Source organism: Lampetra planeri, chromosome 62 (assembly GCF_965212315.1).
Source record: "Lampetra planeri chromosome 62, kcLamPlan1.2.h2, whole genome shotgun sequence".
Lineage (NCBI taxonomy): Eukaryota > Metazoa > Chordata > Hyperoartia > Petromyzontiformes > Petromyzontidae > Lampetra > Lampetra planeri.
Genome location: NC_136168.1, coordinates 1312002 through 1331549, shown reverse-complemented (window position 1 = coordinate 1331549; position 19548 = coordinate 1312002).

Here is a 19548-nt window from a genome sequence, read left to right as displayed (position 1 = left end):
ACGTTGGCGTCTTTGTTGGCTTCACTCGCAGCTCGGCGACTCAGGGTAGCGATTCTTCTCAGGTGGTGCAGACCTCGGCTTGTAGCGGCACGTCGCTACCCCGCGAACCTCGTCATTCTGGATGACGAAAACTTCTTGACGATCTCTGGTGGGGCCCGTGGCCCGGACGATCTGTGGTGGAGCCGGAGCCCTTGACGAGGTGGGGCTCAGAGCCCCTGGCGATCTGCTTTGGATGGATTTTCCTTCGGTTTATATGGGAAAATTCCACTCAGTTTCCCGAGTTGTTCAAAAGGCTGTGTCATAAAACATTCCTGTGGGGGTGAACCATCTGCGTCCGTGTGTGTGTCGTCCGTGTGTTTATTAGCTTTGAAGACACAGCTGTGTAATCATTCTGGGAGAAGGGTGGGGGCCTCGCGACGGCGTCACCTCATTATCCATTAACCCGACCGATGATTCGCGTTCGCATTGAGTTATATATATAAAAAAAATATTCGAATCCATGTTTTTGTTTCTGAATAATATTTGTCGCGAAAGCCTACGCGTTAAGCGAGCTTAATTATTCCCTCCCTTGCTCGGGGATCATATCTTTTGTCTCACACAGCTTAAGTTGTTTTGGTTTGGAAGTTGAAATGCGACTTATTCTATTATGCCCAAGTTATGCCGAAACCGTGTTCACGATGTTTCATCGTGACCTGATCTCCCATGGAAATGTCATTTGCGAGCGTGTGCAATTTTTGCTGTCCGTGTTGCGGGGAGACAAAGTCGGTTGTTTCCACGGTGGAAGCACCCGGCGCATGCGCTTATTTATTATCTTCGGAGGCATGTGTTCCAACCTTTATTGGGGCAATTTCCTGGCTTTGTGCCTGCGTGTGGAGATCCTCTCGGAAAGACAAAGACGGCCGTGTTGCTCGCTTCCCATGGGGTGTTGTGTTTGGTTAATTTTGAGAGGCTTCTCCGCCCTTAGCTCCTCTAGGATATCCACTTTAATTCCGTACTCATCATTTGACTTCTTGTGATTATTTAATCTGATATCCCGGCTAGGAATTTTGTTTTGGAGCGAAATAGATGCCATAATTATTCTTTGATGCTTCGGCCCGGCCGCGTAGAAATTATTTAAGGTAAATCATGTCCGTATTTAATTAACAATTGATGAATCGCGACTCTGGTGCAGACTGTAGTCTGGTTTTCAATTGGAGTGAGGATGGATACTGTTTGCTTACTTCATGGCTAAGTTGGTAACTTTGTGTATCTAACATGGTTCAAAGACCCGTCTGTGCTTTTTGTCGTCAATGCTGTTTCTTTGTTAAGAATATAATTATCTCTTCCTCCGTGGTGCCTGGTTTTGTAAGGCTTTTTAACGAAAGGGTGTCATTCTAACCTCCCCCCCGCCTGCAATTCTCCCCTCTCTTGTTCCTCTTGTGTGAAATTCGGGGAGTTTTTATGACCTTGATTGCCCTCTTTCATGCCCTCTTTCCTTTGAAATGAGGTATGCGCGCATCTGTGGAAGTGTGGGGGCGTGTTCGTTCCACGTTGCCCCGTGTCTATTAAAAACGAGAATAATTCTTAAAAAAAAATAATATTAAAAAAATAAAAAGGGGCATATAAACAACAACCCCAACCCTCACTACCCCCGCCCTGCCCCACACCACCCCCAACCCTCACCACCTCCACCCCTCACCACCGCCACCCACACCACCCCCGCCCCTCACCACCCCCACCCCTCACCACTCCGCCTTTTCACTCCGCCTCTCACCACCCCCGCCCCTAACCACCTCCACCCCTCACCACCGCCACCCTCAACACCCTCACCACCCCGCCTCTCACTACCCCCGCCCCTCACCACCTCTACCCCTCACCACCACCGCCCCTGCCACCCCCGCCCGTCACTACCCATACCCCTCGCAATCCACACACAACGCAAACAGTGCAACCGCACCCTCTGCATCTCACTGCATCGCGTGTTTGGCTGCTGCTTGCTCATCCCGGACAGAGCTCGCTCGCAGGGTGAACATGGGGGAGCGGCAGAGTGCGATGTCACAATTGTTAATTTATTTTCCCGATATTTAAAACAGATGTGGTGGTACTTACCGGGACGCGGTGGTTGTGTTACCCCCATCTCGAACCCGCCGAGGGGAGGGGGCTGTGGGGTGTGTGTATGATCAAACAGAACCCCGACCCTCGATGGGGAGCGGTATAAACTGGTGCGGACCAGTTGGGTTATGTGGCACATGAGGAATGGATCACTCTTTTAATTATATCCTTGTGCAGCAAGGGAGTAAAGTGTGGTTCTGTGAAAGTCCTGATGTGCTGTGCAGTGCACCAATGCATGTGTGTGGAGTGCTGAACTTTACGCGGACATCTTATTTTTTTTCCGTCGTCACTTTATTTTATCTACTCAGCACATTCTGCCACCCACTCTCCAGCGCGTTCTCCGCTCGCTCGCCGCGCTCCGCCGGCCTCACTCGCTCCGTTCGTCCCTCTCTCTCCGTCTCTCCTTCCCCCGACTCTCCTCTCTGCTTCGCCCGTCTCGGCTTCGATCGTCTCGCTCTGCCTCGGCTTCTCCGTCTCACTCCAGCTGTCGCTCTCTCTCGGCTTCTCCGTCTCACTCTGACTGTCTCTCCCGTTCCCGTTCCACTGCTAGTCTATCCTTCCTCTCGTCTCCTCTTCTTTTCCTGCTCCACCGCTACCCTATTCTATCTCTCATATCTTCTTCGTCTCCGTCTCTACTGCTACCCTATACTTCTACCTTCTGCTCCACTGCTACCCCATACTTCTTCTTCTGCTCCACTGCTACCCTATTATATCTCTCATTTCGTCTTCTTCTGCTCCGACCGTCTCCGTCCAGCTCCCAGCACAACTCCCTGTCTTACTCTTATGCTCCCGTATTTTTCCCCGTCCGTATTAATTTCCAATTAATTAACCGACGTCCCCCCGACGCCCTGCGCCCGCGGCCCCCGCCGCCACCTGCTCCCATTCCCAGACTTACTGGCGCCACCTCGTCCCTGACAACAACAACCAGCCAATCACTGCCCTGCATCCCATTATTACCTAACAAGCCGTCTCCGTTCGGCCGTTGTCCCCCAGCAACACCTGCTTGTCCTGATACGACCCCACTGTCCACAACCCACACGTGTTTACAATTCCCCCCCTTGGCGTGCGTTAAACCACTACATCATCCCCCCCCGCCCCCCCGTGATAAAGAATTAGCCATCCCGGCTGAGCACAAGCAACGTAACGCGTGACCAGTGAACGGGTGACAACCTGCAACAACCAACAACACATTTATAAGAGTCCCACCAAGGAAAGATTCAGTACAATAGCGCTTCAGTCGAATTCAATGGAAAGTCCTTCCTCGAGAGCGGGTTCTAGCAGCCGGTCCATCACCTCTGCCTGGATGGACAGGGGACGAGGGTGGGGAACGCTCCCTTGTTGACACGGGGCTGCGTTCCGCCATCGATGCGTGCCCGCCCTCGTGACAGCGGTTATCAGCTGGCGTGACCGCATCCCGCTCCCATGTGTCCCGGCTCACAAGGTCGCGGCTGGCCAACCGGTACGCGGCCAGAGAGCCTGCCAGAAAGCCTCTCGCGAGTCAATAGCGACGGTCCTGTAGGCGTGTCCAATGAGCCAGCGACAACCCCAGTAAGCCAGACCCCTCGGCGGGGACCCCATCAGCTGAGCCCAAATTGGCTGCGGCGGCCATAGCCGGAACGCCCTCAGAACGGGGGAAATCCGCGGTTGTAGTCGCTTGGCGCCCTTGGAAAAGCGCCCTTGCATCGCCAGCAGTCCGGTGCTAAATGTCCTCGCCGCCTGTACTCGTAGCACGTCCGCTGCGCGCCACCTCCAAACATCTCGGGGCGACGGGGCAGGCTCGCGAGCGGCAATCCAGCCGCTGCTGCAAGCGACTCCGGCTCCTCCAACTCCGCCGGGCACCCGGCCGTGCCGGCGCACACCACCAGAGGCTGCGCCATCACCACTGTCGGTTCGTCGCGAAGATCCAGGCTGGTTTGAATGTTCCTAGCTATCTGCAAAGACGACATGTCATTGTTGCTGTTGCTGGGAAGAGAAAGAACGACCCGCAGCTCCTTTGCCATCAGCAGCAGCTTCTCCTGGGCCAGAGAGTAAAGAGTGGCTTGGTTCATTGCCGGGTAGGCAGCCTGGCCGAGCGCCAACAGTGCGCTGCGGTAAGCGAGGGGAGACTCCGTGTCCGCCCGCTTTCTTAACTGAAATTTCTGCTTGGCAACTGACCATGGCTCGTAAATGTCCTGCATTGCTGCAAATGCCCCCGCCAGCGATGAGCGGTCATTAGCAGGGATGACATAGAATGCCGCCAGCGCGTCGTCATCCAGGGTCGTTGGCAGGGTCCGTAGCACGTCGCTCTCCACCCAGTTGAGCGATTGATACGCCGCTCAGAAGCGCCGCGTAAATGCTGTCCAGTCGTCGACTTTTGCCTTGAAGCGCTCCACATGTAGCCGGCGCCGTGAACCCGAGGGTGGCCACCCCGGCGCCTCAGCGGCGTCCGGCTCCGTCCGCGGCGTGGCGGTAGTCGTGGCCGTGTCGTCGGCCACCACCGGTGGCACAGGAGCGGGTGGGAACTGGCCCGACACCGTCGGCGACGCTCGTTCCATCACCGTGAAGCAGTCGAATGCCTCCGCGAGCATCTCCTGCTTGGCCTCCCACTGGGCCATGACGTCCCTCCATTCTTGAGCTGGGCACGGGGGTCTCTGCATCGCCTGGTTCGCCCTCCTGCCCCAGAGGCAATCAATCGTCCAGGTCCACAGGGGAAGCGGCAACCTCTTGCCCCGACGGCGGCACCACGTCTGCATCGCTGCTGTCGTCCGACAAGTCCGCTGGTACGTTTCTCCGTTTAGCCAATTTCTTTGACTTGTCGGCGCGGTTCAGCAATCACTCCTGACACCAGATGTAGTGCTGAACTTTACGCGGACAACTTCTTCTTTTTTTGTCGTCACTTTATTTTATCAACTCAGCACATTCCGCCACCCACTCTCCAGCGCATTCTCCGCTCCCTCGCCGCACTTCGCCGGCCTCGTTCACTCCGTTCCTCCCTCTCTCTCTCCATCTCTCTCTCCCCCGACTCTCCTCTTTGTTTCGGCCATCTTGGCATCGATCGTCTTGCTCTCCCTCGGTTTCTCTGTCTCACTCCAGCTGTCGCTCTCTCTCGGCTTCTCTGTCTCACTCCGACTGTCTCTCTCTCGCCTCCGTCTCACTCCAGCTGTCGCTCTCTCTCGGCTTCTCCGTCTCACTCCAACTGTCTCTCCCGTTCCCGTTCCACTCCTAGTCTATCCTTCCTCTCGTCTCCTCTTCTTTTCCTGCTCCACCGCTACCCTATTCTATCTCTCATATCTTCTTCATCTCCGTCTCTACTGCTACCCTATACTTCTACCTTCTCGTCCAGTGCTACCCCATACTTCTTCTTCTGCTCCACTGCTACCCTATTCTATCTCTCATATCGTCTTCTTCTGCTCCGAACGTCTCCGTCCAGCTCCCAGCACAACTCCCCATCTCACTCTCACGCTGCCGTATTTATCCCCATCCCTATAGAAACCTGTGGATCCCTCAGCCCGACGTCCTTTTAAGGGCCATGTCTGGATGGGCCAGTGGTCAGGGACCCACCAAGCCAGTGGTGGGTCAGCCTCCCCTAGGTCCAGCTAGCTGGAGGGCCATAGGAGCAGTTAGCCCGGTGGCTAGGGTACGTTAGCCCGGAGGCTGTACCTCCCTAGGTTGTGGGTGGAAGGGACCATTACCCCTTCATGTTAGGGACCTAGTTGTGTTACTGTGATAATTATAAATAAACGTGCTGCCTCCTATGACGACTCTGTCTCCATACAAGACTAATACAACTGGTGACAGAAGTGGCCAAGTACTTCACCTATATGGAGACCAGACAGAAAGCGCTCACCAGGGCTTCGGACAAGGAGGCCGATGAAGACGCAGCTCCAGAGGTGGCGGCGCCGCCCCAGGGAGGCGGTTCTTTCACGGCGGACCTGTAATCTCCTGGGCCGTCAAGGAGCTCGCCACCAGCGGGAGGGGTGCTCCAGTCAGCACACTCCCACCTCGCCGACCTCCTGCATGCCGCCGCTGCCATCCTCGATGAAATCATATGGGGTGGACCGGCAGCGGAGGGTGTGGGGCCGGACCGGCTGGCGGGTACCGCTCCCACCATCGCCCCGGGGTTCCCACGCTTATTTTTGAAGATTCCGCCAGTAGTGACGTCACTTCCGGCTGAGATCACGTCACTGCCGCTGGAAGCGCCATAACCAGAAGTGACGTTACTTCCGCCAAAGGTTTCGTCACTTCCACCGGAGATGACGTCATCCGCACCGGAAGTCACGTGCGCCATGGCCTGCATGTCAATCAGACGTGGCGATGCGACCGCCGTTTCTGGCGTACATTCCTGCGTCCGGCGCTCCTGAAAACGCCGCAGCTCATACGCAAATAAATTCTACTGAGGACTGGATACCTGCTCTACAACAGCGCTTGCCGGCCCTTCAAGTATTCTCGGCTAGAGGCGGAGACTCGGCAGCTTTCGCTTGTCGATTCGTCTCCAAGAGCGAGACGCCGCCCTGGCTACCTTCCTCACGATTCTACGGGGAGACCGCTCCACGTTGCATCAAGCCCTCAACCAGATGGCTATGGTGTACGGGCCCCCGTCGGAAACCAGGCATCGCTTCACAACCCGGAAGAGAGAGGCTGATGAACCCCCCTCGCCTTCCGAAGCGCGCTGCTGGTGTTGGCCAAAGCGGCCGACTTTCGTATGGACGACGTGGGCATTGACGCCGTTGTACTTGAAAAACTATTGGCGCTGGTATGTGAGTTGCGCATTGCTATTCACGTCACGGATGAAGGCGATCTCTCCTCACTGCGCAGTGCACGTTACCTGCATACGGAGCTGCTCCTCCAACGCAACAAGCCGGTGGCGGCATGTGCTGCACACGCTGATGGTTCGGTGGACGAGGCCCTGGACAACCAGGCCTTTGAATTGCACCACGCTTTGAGCTGGAGGGCGAAATGCTTCCCCGCGGACTGGAGGCCGCGTCACATGCTACAACTGTGGACAGCAAGGACATCTGTCATCAGGCTGTCCAGCTCCTCGATGCCGCGCTCGGGTCATCCGCCACCATCTCACTGCATGTCTACAGCTTCACAAAAGCCGCAGGCGAGTCGCGACACCTCACGCATTCGGCCCCTGCCCTCATCTCATACTCCTCATTCAGCTGCACTGTTTGATCGCGTTGCTTCAGGGGTTCAGGGCCGGAATGTTGTGGATCCTGGATGGCCACTCCGACTGGGTCAATGGTCGGAATTGGCCCATAGGTTCGTCGCCGCGACCACGGGCTCCTCCGTTATCATCGGCGCCATTGAAGGGATTGAATTTCGATTACTGGTCGATATATGGGCATCAGCAACCATAATTTCGGACCTCATCTACAACGTGCTGCCCCAAAAGTGTCAGTCACTGACCCCTGTCACAATTCCTTGCTTCGCTATGAACGGTGGTTCCCTGGGAATAATTGGTCAAATTAATGCCCAAATTTGTATTAGCGATATTAAATTGACGGGTCCTATTTTGGTTTCCGTGACCCTTGCCGTTCCATGTCTACTGGGTACAGATTTCCTTGGTAAAATGCCCATTAAAATTGTGATCGACAAAGACTGTATTGAGCTTCCTTCTGGCCGCCGTATGTCGTTCCTGCTTCGGCTGTGTAAACCATTCGAGTCAGGGGCGTCGTCGGGAATTTTGCTGGCTCCATCCAACACTGGGGTATGGGGATTGGAGCTGGTGGGCGCACAGACACTCATGCCTAGTGACGGCCAACCCTTCATCCAGGTGTTGAATGCGGGGTTGCGAATGAGGGTCGTGCCCCATGGGGCCGTGATTGCTCATGCGTCACTGGCGCTCCGCGGTGACTATATTGTGGGTCATGTGGATGATACGCCTCAGTCCGACACGCATTTTGAACTCAATGAGGATTGGATGGATTCCCTTTGTTCAGCGGCTGGCAAACTCTCTGATTCCCAGCGATCTCAATTGCGCGTGTTGCTCCGTGAATTCGCCGATGTTTTCAGTAAGCACAAATTTGATATGGGATGCACTAACCTGTTGAACCATCACATTGATATGGGCAATTCCACTCCAATTCGGCAGAATCCATTTCGGTTGAGCCCGGCTGAGAAGGAACATGTCCGGTTGGCTGTCAACGACATGCTGGCCGCGGAAATCATCTCTCCATCCACCAGCCCATGGGGATCCTCAATTGTACTTGTCAAAAAACATGATGGCAGTTTACGCTTTTGCGTTGATTTTCGGAAACTCAACAAATTTAGCTTTCAGATGCATATCCACTTCCTCGGATGGACGAGTCACTGCCTGCCTTGGTGGGGGCGCGGTACTTTTCCACCTTGGATCTTTTGTCCGGATTTTAGCAACTGCCCTTGGACGAGGCGTCCAAACCAAAGACCGCGTTCCGCACGCCACAGGGCTTTTTCGAGTTTAATCGGTTTCCCATGGGCCTGCACTCGGCCCCAGCGACGTTCCAGCGACTCACAGAGCTGGTCCTCGCTGAGCTCCAGTGGGACTCATGTCTCATTTATCTTGACGACGTAATTGTTTTCAGTCATACATTTGAAGAACACTTGCATAGGTTGAGGGCTGTGTTTTTCAAAATGCGTGCTGCTAATCTCAAATTTAAACCCAAAAGTGTTTTCTCTTGCGTGAATCGGTACGGTATCTCGGACACATTGTCAGCCATTCGGGCATCGCCACCGACCCCGAAAAAAACGATTACGTGAAAACATGGCCAACGCCTACGTCTGTGGGCAAGGTCCGCAGCTTCATAGGATTCGCGTCCTATTATCGCTAATTCGTTGAGGGCTTTGCGTCAATAGCCAAACCCCTTCATGCTTTGATGGCTAAAGGTGCTAAGTTTCAGTGGGGGGAAGTCGAGAACGGGGCCTTCAAGGCTCGCAATGCTTTTGTCAACGCCCCTCCCTTGTGCTACCCTAACTTCACCTTGCCGTTCATTCTAGACATTGATGCCAGTAACAGAGGCATTGGCGGGGTGCTTTCATAGGTCATTGATGGCGTCTAACGCGTAGTCGCCTATGGCAGTAGGGTGCTGTCCCCGGCGGTGCAGCGCTATTGAGTTTCCTGCCGTGAGCTGCTGTCTATTGTTTTCTTTGTACAGCAGTACCGGCCGTACCTGTATGGTAGGCACTTCACTGTTCGCTCCGATCATGCAGCATTACAGTACGCACTGAAAATAGACCAACCGTAGGTCCTACAGGACTATTAATTCACGGTGATCTACAGTAAGGGCATGCGGCATTCAAACGCGGATTGTCTGTCGCGCCTTCCCCCAGGGGAGGGATACGTGTGTTCTACAGGCTCTGGGAGGTGCAAGTTGACCACTGTGGCTGCACCTACCTCTCCCCTTGTGGCAACAGCTGAGGTTATCAACCCGGAGAATGTCTCCACTGAGGGACCGCATGATTTGGTTGCCCATGACTCACTGCTTGAGCTGGCCCTTGACGAATGGGGACGCCTCCAGATGGAGGATGCCTCCTTCTTCAGGCTACGCCGCCGTGCCGAAGGTGCTGGGAATTGCTGGGAAAGTGTTGTGGCAGTCATTTTGCGCAATGGTCTCCTCATGTCATGGGACGCCAGCTCTCGCCGTTACAAGATTGTTGTCCCTACCGCTCTGCGGGGCAGAGCCATGTGGGCCGCACACGAATGGCTCTTACACTTGGGTATTCATAAAATGCACGCCACTCTGCATTTGGATTTCTTTTGGCCAAGGATGGCAATTTGTTAAAAAGCTGCACACAGTGTGCACGGCAGAAGCACCCAGCTAGGCCAGCATGTCCGCCACTACAGTCGATTCGGGTGTCCCTCGTCAATGAGCTCGTGGCGCTGGACATCCTCGGACCTTTTCCGGTCACCGCCCGCAGTAATAAGTACCTACTGGTTGGGGTGGAGTATTTTACCAGCTGGCCTATGGCCTGGCCCCTCCCCCAACCAATCGGCAGCAGCTGTTGCGGAGGCCTTTCTCACGGGCTATGTCCTGGATAAGGGCGCTCCGGAACGACGGCTGACCAACCAGGGAAATAACTTTTCATCTACCCTTCTGCAGAAGGTCTGCGACCTTCGAGGTACTCAGAAGGTGTGCACCTCCCCCTACCATCCACAAACCGATGGTATGGTTGAGCGCCTGTGTAGTGGGTTCTCAGCGAGACAGACGAAGGAGTTGAGGCACACTCGTTTACTTAACCCAAGGGCGGTAACACAACACTGAAGGGGTAACGGCCCCTTCACCCGTACACAATGGGAACACCCCTAGCTCTAACCCCTGACTGTCCTAGTCCCAGTCCTTCACTTAGAGTGCTAGGGGAGGCTATCTGATCCGGCTCTGGTTAGCATGGATCCCGGCACCCAGTCAACCAGTCCGTGCTCTTACAAGAGCATCGGTCCTGGAGCTTTTGGGGCCGCGCCACTGGCTTGCCCTGCTCGGTCCTGAGAAGGACGGCGAGCCAGGGGAGTTCCAGGGCCTATTCTGCCGGTCTTCAGTCTTCACTGGTAAAGCTTCTAACACTGGCCTCGAGCCCACTGGCTCCCCGCCTTTTATAGGAATCCTCTCCGAAGGATGGGGCTATGGGGGATCACAGTGCCACCCATGGCCCCTCCAGGGTTAACCGATGCGGACGTAGATGTAGACACCCGTGTGTAGGTGTAGACACCCTTGTGTTTCTGTCCGCCTTCCTTCCTGTAACCACCCCTACATCACCCCCCCCCCCCCTGTATAGCCCCCAGCCGTCCTGGCTGCAAAAAAAAAACAACAACAATAAAGATGTAACGCAGTCAACATGTGTGTGCCTCATAACAATAACAAGGGTAACAAAAACAACCGACGGTCCCCTATGAATACCCCAACCCCAACATGCAAAAAAAACATATGTACAGAGTTGACTTCCCACCCCCCCCCCCCCCAAAAGGTGAGTGAGCCCCATGGCAGCGGAACTCGTGCAATAAACAACTCACAACAACCGGCGCGTTTTGGCACGTGTCCGTGCAGCGGGCCCGTCACAAGGGCCCGACCCGGTCGGGCCGGCGGTGGGTGTTAACAGTTCAGGTGCACGGCCGCCCGGCTTCTTGGACGAGCCTGCGCTGACCCCCTCGGGGGAGGCTGTGGCAGAGAGAGCGTCAGTCTCTGGACACCTGAAGGCGGAACAGTTAGCGGCGGATCAGTGGCTGGCGGTGAACCCACCCTCCAGGAGTTAGTGGACCCCCCATATGTTCGGCCATAGTTGTGAGGAGAGGAAGCATGTGGTGCAAAGAACGGCTTCAACCGTGAAGGGTGGACGAACCACCGGCGCTTCCCCCACTTAATGCGAACACATTGGGGCCGAACAACCCGCACAATTTCCATGGGGCCCCTCCATGGTCGCAACAGCTTAGACGAGGTAGCCAATGGCACCTGGGGACAGTGTAGCCGCGCTCTGTCGATATTCGTGCATGTGCGACTGGCGCAATCTCAACATTTCATTCGCCTTCTGGCGAGAGTCAGAGTTTTGAATAGCCGCCTCCCGTGCCTCAGCCAACTTGAGGATATTACATTTAACATGGTCAGCCAACTTAGACTTAGCATGTGGTGTGGAAACTCACAGCTGGGTCACGACAGGCGGGTCAATTTCGCGGCCATACATTTAAAAAAATGGTGAGAATGCGGTCGCCGCGTAAGGAGCCATCCTGTAGGCTGACAGAACCCCCGGGATCTGAAGGTCCCAATCGGTTTGGGACTCAGATACCTGGTGGGACAGCATGTACGTAATAGTCCTATGTAGGCGTTCTACCATCCCATCCGTTTGTGGGTGGTATGGGGAGGTACGAATTTTCTTTGTACCAAGGAGCTCGCACACCTCGTGTAAAAGGGAACTAGTGAAGTTCTTTCCCTGATCGGTCAACAACCATTCCGGAGCGCCCTTGTCGAGGACATAGCCCTGGACAAAAGCCTCAGCAACAGCTGCTGCCGACTGGTTGGTGAGGGGCCAAGCCATAGGCCATCGCGTGAAATATTCCACACCAACCAGTAGGAATTTATTACCCCTAGGCGTGGAAGGAAACGGCCCCAAAATATCAAGAGCGACGAGCTTATTAACCCGGGTGGCTTCCGTTGAGCACACTGGGTACAGGACTTCAAAAGATCGTCCACATCCCTTGCCATGCCCGGCCAAAAGAAATTAAGCTGGAGCATGGCAAGGGTTTTGTAGGTGCCCAGGTGCAGGAGCCGCTCATGAGCAGCCCACACAGCTTTACCCCTCAACGTGGAAGGCACCACCAGCCTGTGGCGGCAGATCATCCCATCCCAATGCATGAGGAGGCCCTGGTACAACCCCATGAGTCAACGCCCGACCTCCCCTGACCGGATTCCCCTGCGCGACGCCGTAGCACCAGGAGGGAAGTGTCCTCCATTTGGAGGCGCCCCAACTCCGCACCCGACAACCCCAGTAGGGAATCCTTCCCTTCCATTTCAATAGGGCCAACGCTCGAAGGCGCCTCAGTGGCGGCAGCAAGGACTAGATCATGGGCGTCGCTCGTAGATTTGCAGTGCCCCGAGCCCAGGAGACAAGTGCAATACGAAGTGGCTGGCAAACGCGACAGAGCATCGGCATTAGTTTGGTGAATCCCCTTGCGATATGTTGTTTCAAAATCGAAATCTTGAATGATCTCCAGCCATCGGGACAATTGCCCCGATGGCTGTTCAACACACAAGGCATACTGCAATGCCGCATGATCTGTACGGACGGTGAAAGGGCGACCGTACAGATATGGCCGGTACTGTTGAATAAAGAACACAATAGCCAACAGTTCACGGCGGGTGACGCAGTAGCTTTGCTCGGCAGGAGACAATACTCTACTGCCGTAAGCCACTACATGCTCCACGTCTCCAACAACTTGGGAAAGCACACCCCCAATGCCCGTATTGCTCGCGTCCGTGTCGAGCAAGAAAGGTTTAGAAAAATCGGGGTAATTCAACGGCGGGGCCCCCACCAAGGCGTCCTGAAGAGAGTTAAAGGCGGCCTCCTCTTCCGGCCCCCAATGAAACTTCACCCCCTTTGCCATTAGAGCATGTAACGGCTTAGCGTTGGAAGCGAAATCTGTGACAAACCGCCGGTAATATGACGCAAAACCGATGAAATTCCTAACCTCCCCCACCGAGGTGGGAGTCGGCCAGGAGCTGACACAACGTGTTTTGGCGGGATCGGTTGAGATACCTGACCGTCCGACGATGTGACCCAAATATCTCACAGATTCGCGGAGCAAATGGCACTTTTGTGGTTTAAACTTCAAATTAGCGGCGTGCATTTTGAGAAAGACGGCCCAAAGCCTATCAAGATGTTTCTCGAATGTCCTACTAAATACGATCACGTCGTCTAGGTAAATCAAACAGACGTCCCATTGCAAGCCAGCGAAAACCAATTCCATTAGGCGCTGGAAAGTTGCAGGAGCTGAGTGGAGCCCCATAGGCAAACGATTAAATTGGAAGAGGCCGTGCAGGCGTTCGAAAGCCGTTTTCGGCTTTGATTCGTCATCCAAAGGGAGTTGCCTAAACCCTGAGAGCAAATCCAAGGTGGAGAAGAATCGTGATCCAGCCAGGGCATCCAGAGATTCGTCCATTCGAGGAAGCGGGTAAGCATCGGCCACCAAGATTTTATTTAAGCGCCGAAAATCAACGCAGAACCTTAAGGACCCATCGTGCTTTTTGACTAACACTATGGGTGCACCCCAAGGGCTGGTCGAGGGCGAAATAATGTCAGCAGCCAGCATGTCATCTACAGCCAATTTGACATGATCCTTTTCGGCGGAACTTAACCGAAAAGGATTTTGGCGGATAGGAGCGTTGTCACCGGTGTCAATATGGTGGCGCAGCAGATATGTACATCCCTCGGATGCCACAGGTGTGAGTTCACCGAGGGTAGCTACGCCGACGGATCACTGTGCTGCTCGACCACCCGTACAGCAGGCCGGTAAACTAAAAACTGAACTTTTTTTATTTTAGTTTACTAGGTAAACCCCCCCCACCCCCCCTCCAACAACAACGGAGGGCAGAGGAGCGACGCTCACAACAACGAGCGGAGCGCTGTGTGGATCGTATACAGCGCATTGGCACAGTATGGGGCACAGCTGGTGCATTTGCCAGTTATCTCAGTCAGTCAACCCATGGCACCTGGATCTGGACCGCGACCTCCTGTCAGCAGCGAGCATTCGACACTTCACGTGGCCTCAAAGTGCACCTCGCCTGGCACGGGTGCCATGGTGACGTGACCGTCGCTTAGTGGCGAACGGTGGCTGCATTGGTATGTATGTTGAGCTTCTTTCGCACCGTACGCGGTCAACCGTGCCCATCGGAGGTGATGCTGATGTAGAGCGAGGGGGATTCTGGCGTCGTGCGTCATTGTTCACGGGGCGACGGTGTCCGGGGAGGCAGTGAGCCCAGTAGCAACCTCCTGGGGGCATCGCCGCAGGAGCGCGTGCCCTGTCGGGAGTAGCGAACGCCACCCATGGACTAACTCCCTCGGCCACCCACTCCCTCAGTCATCCACGAACCACCCCCCCTGGCTCTCCTTCGCGTGGCCACCCAGGGGTATGGCACCTCCTCGACGCCCACCCACGGTGTAGGGGAGTTTCGCAATATATTGTTTTATTTCACCAGGCAAGGCCCCACCGAGCGATATAATGTATAAGCTCTTTGTCAGAAGCGACCTGGCCATCACAAATGATGAAAGCTCAACGGAGTGGGCTGATATCATTGTGCGGAAATTTATAACAGCTGCCAAATATTGCAAACGCGTGGTGATGTTGATTCTAAATTTGGAGGGGGGAAGCCCGGAAGACCCGGAGAAAAAAATCAACGCGACCACGGGAAGAGAGAGAGAGACACGCAAACTCCAAATATACAGCAGCAGGCATCAGGGTCGAAATCAATCCCACAACTTCCTGCATACCAGGCGAGGGAGTTAACATCTCCTAGCCCACGTGATGGTGATGACAGAAAGAGACACGCACACTCCAAATATACAGCAGCAGGCGTCAGGGTCGAAATCAATCCCACGACTTCCTGCAAACCAGGCGAGGGAGTTAAAATATCCTAGCCATCGTGATGATGATTAGAGAGAGAGAGACACGCAAGCACCAAGTATACAGCAGCAGGCGTCGGGGTCGAAATCAATCCCAAGACTTCCTGCATACCAGGCGAGGAAGATATAACAAAAACAAGAACAATTTTTTTTCGAATTCGGTAAAAAAAAGCTCTTTCAAGAGCCGCAACGCCTTATAAAAAAACGTCACGAAGCAGTTCCTTAAAGAGCCGCGGGTGACCGACCACTGCCCCAAAACCACGAGAGGCGCATCAGGGCTGTTGAGAAAATCCTGACCGCGTGCGTGCCGAGCTCTCGGCGGTTTCAATTTAAATCTCCTCGCCGCACCATGAACAGATGCTGAGCTCAGGACCAGAAAGACAGACTGCCACACACTCCCACTCACGACCAGAGAGACAGACTGTCACACACTCCCACTCTCAGAACGCGACTCGCACAAAGTATCTCGGGTCTATTTGAGTAACTTCCATCAGCGGATCCTCTCGCTCCCGTTGTCATGAACGTTTACAAAAATAGGCAGGTCGAGTCTTATCGTTCATCATCACCATTACTTGGTGTCCATAAAAAGAGACGTATTATCATCTTACCTAGCTATAAATTGCTGTAGTGTGGACGGGAAAGTCCGTGACCCAGCTGCAACCTCTATGAGCATACCAACAATCTTTATAGCACTAGGGGGTGGTGGGGGGGGGCGTGTAGACACTTCCCGACCGGCCTGAGGCGCTTTCGCACCGCCATTGGCAGACGGGTTGGGGTGGTAGCCACTGCGTGAACCACAGCCCCGCGTGCTCGTCACAAGCACGCAGCTCGCACATGGCTCGGAGCCGCCCCGTGCACGACTCACACACGGATGAGCGCGTACACACGGCTCGTAGACGCCCGCGTCTCCAGCCAGGACCACGAGATGACAGCTCCTGCTGCTCCTCATCTTGATGCCCGCATGCACGGTGCAGCAGGGGCCCACTTGTAAACCATCGAGATTGAAATCGAATGTCTTTAGAACTGCTTTTTGCGTTTTTAGTTTGTTGTCCTTCACCTCGCACGTCTGATTAGCACAGTTGGTTACGTACGGTGTGAAAGAAGTTCAACACAAGTACACAGAGGTTGTGCACACAGCGCGCAGACGTGGAAAGGCGTGCGTCCAAGCCTCTCTGCGCAATTAATGTACAAATAACAACAAAACAAACGTTTCAATAACACTGCCTTCACGTTTTAAAAACACTGCCGACGTGTCGGACAACGGCCCTTCTAAATGATAGGTCCATGAGTAAAGACTGTTGCCCAAAACATCGCTTAAAATGTATCATTGTCCTTGTTAACCCCAACACTGTTATGGACGAACGCGCGTATTTTATCCCCTGCTGATTTTGGACGTTTGACCACTGACAAATAAATGATCAATCTATAATTTTAATGGTAGGTTTATTTGAACAGTGAGAGACAGAATAACAACAACAAAATCCAGAAAACGCGTGTCAAAAATGTTATAAATTGATTTACATTTTAATGAGGGAAATACGTATTTGACCCCCTCTCAATCAGAAAGATTTCTGGCTCCCAGGTGTCTTTTATACAGGTAACGAGCTGAGATTAGGAGCACACTCTTTAAGGGAGTGCTCCTAATCTCAGCGTGTTACCTGTATAAAAGACACCTGTTCACAGAAGCAATCAATCAATCAGATTCCAAATTCTCCACCATGGCCAAGACCAAAGAGCTCTCCAAGGATATCAGGGACAAGATTGTAGACCTACACAAGGCTGGAATGAGCTACAAGACCATCGCCAAGCAGCTTGGTAATGAGGTGCCAATAGTTGGTGCGATTATTCGCAAATGGAAGAAACACAAAGAACTGTCAATCTCCCACGGCCTGGGGCTCAATGCAAGATCTCACCTCGTGGAGTTGCAATGATCATGATAATGGTGAGGAATCAGCCCAGAACTACACGGGAGGATCTTGTCAATGATCTCAAGGCAGCTGGGACCATAGTCACCAAGAAAAAGTTGGTAACACACTACGCCGTAAAGGACTGAATCCTGCAGCACCCGCAAGGTCCCCCTGCTCAAGAAAGCACATATACATGCCCGTCTGAAGTTTGCCAATGAACATCTGAATGATTCAGAGGACAACTGGGTGAAAGTGTTGTGGTCAGATGAGACCAAAATGGAGCTCTTTGGCATCAACTCAACTCGCTGTGTTTGGAGGAGGAATGCTGCCTATGACCCCAAGAACACCATCCCCACCGTCAAACATGGAGGTGGAAACATTATGCTTTGCGGGTGTTTTTCTGCTAAGGGGACAGGACAACTTCACCGCATCAAAGGGACAATGGACGGGGCCATGTACCGTTAAATCTTGGGTGAGAACCTCCTTCCCTCAGCCAGGGCATTGAAAATGGGTCTTGGATGGGTATTCCAGCATGACAATGACCCAAAACACACGACCAAGGCAACAAAGGAGTGGCTCAAGAAGAAGCACATTAAGGTCCTTGAGTGGCCTAGCCAGTCTTCAGACCTTAATCCCATAGAAAATCTGTTTATGGAGCTGAAAGTTTCTAGTTGCCAAACGTCAGCCTCGAAACCTTAATGACTTAGAGAAGATCTGCAAAGAGGAGTGAGACAAAATCCCTCCTGAGATGTGTGCAAACCTAGTGGCCAACTACAAGAAATGTCTGACCTCTGTGATTGCCAACAAGGGTTTTGCCACCAAGTATTAAGTCATGTTTTGCAGAGGGGTCAAATACTTATTTCCCTCATTAAAATGCAAATCAATTTATAACATTTTTAACATGCGTTTTTCTGGATTTTTTTGTTGTCATTCTGTCTCTCATTGTTCAAATAAACCTACCATTAAAATGATAGACTGATCATTTCTTTGTCAGTGGGCAAACGTACGAAATCAGCAGGGGATCAAATACTTTTTTCCCTCACTGTATGTTAAACTTGTTTCGCACCGTATATGTCAGGGCTACGCCAAGCCCAGTCCGCGCTCACCAGCAACCTCACCTCCACCGTCCGACGATCAATATAGTCATTGCACGCTGCACGTGCCGAATGATTGCTAAACGCGTACAACTGGACGTACGGTGCTCCCGATGGAAATTGAATAGCGCTCTATACGTCACACGGGGAACGCGTGTGGTGCACACACCGGAATCTTAACTTACACATTCCTGCGGAGGGAGATGGTAGGAACGTTGGGTTGCTCAGTCAATGGCAGGGTAAACGGCGGCGTGGTATATTCCGCAAATATGGCCGACTGTGAGGGCATGCACAAGCCGGCGTGAGTAGGTTAAACGTTGCGTTTTATAAAGGCACCACGGGGTGACTAGCCCCTCCCCACCCAGCCCCACCCCTTCCACCCCCTACCCAGCAACACCCTCCCCTCCCCACCCAGCCCCTCCCCACCCTCCCCTCCCCACCCAGCCCCTCCCCAGCCTCCCCACCCAGCCCTCCCCACCCAGCCCCTCCCCACGCAGCCCCACCCCTCCCATTTTTGGATGCACGACGGACGGACACAATAATCCCCTGTGGGCTGGTGTAACCAGGAGGTTCCTACCAGTATCAAGAAACTCAACACATTTTTAAATAACACTGCCTTAAAAGGGAAGAAAAAAATTGCGACGTTTCTCGAAAATTTACTTTTTGAGCCGGGAAGGGCCATTGCCCGAATCGTCGCCCTTGTTTCCCATCAAGGCCACAGTGGTATTGATGAATCTGTTGAGTTATGTTATTTGTGCTCCATGCCTAACGGAGCAGCAGCATCAGGAAATTATCATATTTAATTTCAATCACGGCTCACTCTCTCTCTAGGACACGCGAGGCGTGTTTACCAATCATCAGCAAGTGCAGCGCGAAACGAATCTGATTTGCACGGGCACAAAGGGTTCGGGCTGGTTTGGGGAGCACGCACAGCGGAGGGTTCCGAGCGCTGGAGCGTGGGGAAACTCAATCCGTGAGCCCCCCCCCCGGGGCGAGACATCTCACTCCTCGGTACCACCCCCACACCCAGAGGGTAGCGTCACATTAGAGATTCCAATTTCTCTATGCGGCCAATCACTGCCCTGGTGGGTGTGGTGGCTACCGCTGCTGCCTGTCAACCCAGTGCTGTGGAGGCAGCAGAGAAGGGTTGGTGGATCACCGCAGATGTCATGAAACGAACCTATCCGTGGGGTGTCTACGAGGTTCCGTATCCGCCACCCCCATCCATCCGTCTCAGCAGAAGGCAGTACAGCGAGTGGATTAATCTCCATCTGATGCAATTTGTACGATGAAAACCACACGTTTTATTTTACAAGATAAGGCCCACTGAGCTCTTTTAAAGAAGCGACCTGACCATCACAAATGACACCACAACGAGGTGGCTTGTCGCGTGGAAA